The sequence below is a fragment of the Microcaecilia unicolor genome, chromosome 2 (assembly GCF_901765095.1).
Source record: "Microcaecilia unicolor chromosome 2, aMicUni1.1, whole genome shotgun sequence".
NCBI lineage: Eukaryota > Metazoa > Chordata > Amphibia > Gymnophiona > Siphonopidae > Microcaecilia > Microcaecilia unicolor.
Window position 1 is genome coordinate 389,791,562 of NC_044032.1, and position 4,287 is coordinate 389,795,848.

General features: G+C 42.3%; 1 pseudogene; it reads left to right on the plus strand.

Annotated features, from left to right (window-relative positions):
• Window positions 1-2,776: 2,776 nt before the first annotated feature.
• LOC115462099 lies at window positions 2,777-3,943 on the plus strand (annotated as a pseudogene).
• The last annotated feature ends 344 nt before the right edge of the window (window positions 3,944-4,287 follow it).

Genomic DNA, 4,287 nt, shown 5'->3' on the forward strand with positions numbered 1-4,287 from the left:
CGTAAAGACAGAATGTGAAAAGGTTTTTTTTTTAAAGAGTTAGCTGGACCTGCAGACATAAGATAAAAGGTTGATGGCGAAGTGGACCATGAAGTAAGAAGTAAACATTGTAATCAGTGATATGTTTCTGTAGCCCACCCAAACTAATCTTGATCAATTTTTGGAGAAAAGAGGAACATAGAAAAGGTGGAGTTAGTGACGAGTTTTACCTAGTTAGTGATGTGTCTTCCATAGGCACAATGTTAAGCATTCTGTATTTAAGTTAAGGTAAACCCTATATCTGTGGAGAAGTTACTCTGAGACTGTACTTGTGTGCAGCCGGTGTTCTCCCATGAGAAAAAGTCGTATAGACTGTATTGATATTGCCTGTCTGTCTTTCCAGTCTGGTAAGTGAATGTTATAACTGTGATTGTGAGCCCTTGTGCCCCGACAGAGCATGGTGGACAGAAGGGTGGCGCCGCACTCGGTCGGGCAGCCGAACAACCCCAGCTTCACCTGGGAGCGACCACCGTTCCCCAGGAGTTGAGCCCCCAGGTGCAGGTGGCCACCAGGACTTCCGGTCACAAACGGGGTCAAACGGCCGCCGGCCGTGGCAGGCAGCAAAGTATAGAAGAGTCAGATCCAATCCACAGTCAGGGCAGGCAGCAAAGCAGAGAAGAGTCAGATCCACTCCACAGTAAGGGCAGGCAGAAAAGCAGAGAAGAGTCAGATCCACTCCACAGTAAGGGCAGGCAGAAAAGCAAAGAAGAGTCAGGTCCAATCCACGGTCAAGTCAAGCGAAGAAGCAGACGGAGTAAAGCACAATCCAGAGAACCAGACCTCTAACAATATAGAAGCCGAAGCAAACTGATGACAGTGTTCTGTTCTTAAATAGGCCTCTCATCAGGAGACCCCTGCCACAGCTGACAGGCGAGGAACCTCATTGGGCATACCCATAGGAATAAGCCTCTCATGATGGCTGCCCCTCAGGAACCGATGCAGATGCTCTTCTCAAGATGGCTGACCTTCAGGAACTGATATCGATGGGCCTCTCAAGATGGCCGCCCCTCAGATGAACCTCTCAATATGGCCGCTGCCAGGAGCAGCAAGGTAGGAGTGTAACAGTGAATAAAGAGAAAAATTATTTAACCTTTTCTCATATCTAGTGGCGTCTATTTTGTTTCTCTCTAACCACGGGGTTGTGTGGAGCATTCCTCTGGGTTAGATAGGGCAAATAAATAAACATAATGATAGCAGAGGATTTGGAATTAAACATGTTTTGAGTTTAAACGTGAACTCTGCTAATTTTCAGTTCTTCCAAATTTGTTACACAGTCAGCAGATGGTAATTGGCTCCCTGCTGACAAGAGAAATTCAGTGAACTGTTAACAGGTTGTTGATTGGCTTACTGTTAACAAGCTAAATTCGGTGAACTGTTAACAGGTTATTGTTTGATGTTTGGCTTACTGTTAACAAGAAAATTTGGTTTTATCTGTTGCAAGCATTTTAGATTGGGACTTTTTAGTTTGGACGGCTTGTAACAAGAAAATTTGTTTTGATCTGTTCCCAGCATCGATTTAGGACAGCTGTGAACAAAGCGACCCCGTGGCTATTATAAAAAGTAGTTAAACTACTAACACTCTTTAACTGACTGTGTTAGCCACAGAAATTTTGCACGTTTGCATATGGGAGTATAAGTTACTTTTCGAGGCGCCGAATAGTTAACTGCACACCCTTGGAGAGTTGTTGTTGAAGTTGAAGGTCCAGGGCCGCCTGCGAGGACCTTGGATAAAGCCATGAGAATTTAGCTTCCGGACCTTGTCGCAGGAATGCTAGATAGCCGTTCAGTTCTGATTGCACTAGTGCAGAGAGTGCATGAAGGGGGTAAGTACTGATTACTGGAACGGATGTACCTTCCTGATTACTTGGTGCATTATTTTTAATCTATCATGCAAGTTATTAATTACTTTTCTTAGGACAAGTTTATAACTTAATTTTCCTTAATGTCTAATGTTAGTAACTGGATACTGATGTGATATTATTTTTCTACTCAGCTTTTCCATAATTGAAAAGTGCCTTACTAATGGTTTTAATCATTAGCTTAACTCTTGTTACCATACATAAAATCGAGACCAGCATTGTGCTAATGATATTTTGTTAAGGAATTGGGCACATATTAATTTAATTGTTCTTTGCCCTGCTCTATTTATATTATTTTATGTTTTTGAGTTATGTTACAGATTCTTGTTTACTCCACGTTGACGCCTTCCAGACGCTGCATGCCATTTCATATGTGAAACCCTGACTGTATACACTATAAAGCAACTTTCTGCCAACAGTGTGTTCCTGATACCAGAAAAGAGAAGATGCTGAAAACCAATGCTAGTCACTGTTAATTCTTCAGTTACATGGACATTTATACATGGATATTATGGACTTTAGTTTTCTGGATGTATATATATATATATATATATATATATATATATAGTTTTCTACTTTTACCCATGCCTTATCTTTCTACTAGATTCCTTGATGTGTCTTTACTGTTTATATCCTGTGGTATCCCATCCCTTTATACTGATACTATTTGCAATTTTTTAATAACATTTCTGTCTTACATTTCCAAGGAAATTGCCAGACAGAAGGGAGGATAGTTTGGATAGTTCAGAAAATCCCAAGGCCTTGAAAATAACAGTCCTGGTCCACAGAAAATACCCATAAGACCTGAAAGAATCATGTTTACGTTGATCCATTCAAAGCTGATGCTCTGTCAGTTACAGCAGCCTAGCTGAGATTTGACATGTGTCTGCTCAAGTTGTAGCCATACAAACTTCACCTGTGAAACAGATGGTGCTTGCATGGTTTCCATCTCTAATCTCCAAGGGAAGGAGCACCACATCCGGACATGCATCCCTTCAAATGAACTGATTCCAGCTGAAAACCCCTTTTTCTGCCTCAGTACAGAGGCTTTATGCAATACACATTGCTGTTACACAAATATGTGCAACAGCATCAACATCATTGCACCCAGTGGCCCCATAAAGGACAAAGGGCTTTTTACTACCCTGGGCCCTGTGGAGATGGCAGCTGTAACTGCAGTACCTGTTTTCCTGATTTGTGTTGTTTTGATTGTGACACTTTTCCTGTTCCATCATCATCAGCACATGTATCACAATTGACAGAGGCTGGATATGGAGGATCCCTCCTGTGAGATGTATATTTCCAAAGACAAAACACTCCCAGATCTGGTTTACGACCTGTCGACATCGAAATCTGGCTCAGGATTGCCCCTCTTTGTTCAGAGAACTGTAGCAAGAACCATTGTCTTGCAGGAGATTATCGGCAAAGGGCGCTTTGGAGAGGTGTGGCGTGGCTGATGGCATGGAGGTGAGGTGGCAGTGAAGATATTCTCTTTGCGTTCGCGTGAGGAACGCTCTTGGTTTAGGGAAGCAGACATTTATCAGACAGTCATGTTACGGCATGAAAATATCCTGGGCTTCATTGCAGCAGATAATAAAGATAATGGCACCTGGACTCAGCTGTGGCTTGTATCTGATTATCATGAGCATGGCTCATTCTTCGATTACCTCAATCGGTACACTGTAGCCATTGAGGGGATGATTAAACTTGCCTTGTCTGCTGCCAGTGGGCTTGCACACCTGCATATGGAGATTGTTGGAAAGCCTGGAATTGCACATAGAGATCTGAAATCTAAGAACATTCTAGTGAAGAAGAATGGCACGTGTGCTATTGCTGACCTTGGACTTCCTCTTCGTCATGATTTTGTCACAGATACCATTGATATTGCGCCAAATCAAAGGGTTGGAACCAAACGGTACATGGCTCCTGAAGTCTTGGATGAGACAATTAATATGAAGCACTTTGATTCCTTCAAGTGTGAAGACTTTCATATTATATTGCAACAAGATTCTGCTGTTGATAAGGTTTTAAACTGGGGCACTTGACTAGAAACTGACAGATACCATATGTCCCATCAACTCTCCCTTGCTTGCCATCATTATTTCTCCCTGGTATACCATAGTAGACCCCCCTTGATTATCAGAAGTCACACCAATTGCCCACCCAACTGATTGATCATGACAAGGCCAATAGAGACAGAGAAATGCATCGTACCTATGTTATTGGAATAGACGCCACTAATACAGACCCTATGGCCCACTTTAGGATCCTGACCATTGAACCCTCAAAGGTTAAACCTACAACCAGCCCCTTAATACCTGAAGTAGATCCTAAGAACCTCTTGGTGCCTAAAAACCTCTGAAGAAGCTAAAGTCACAATTAAAATTCT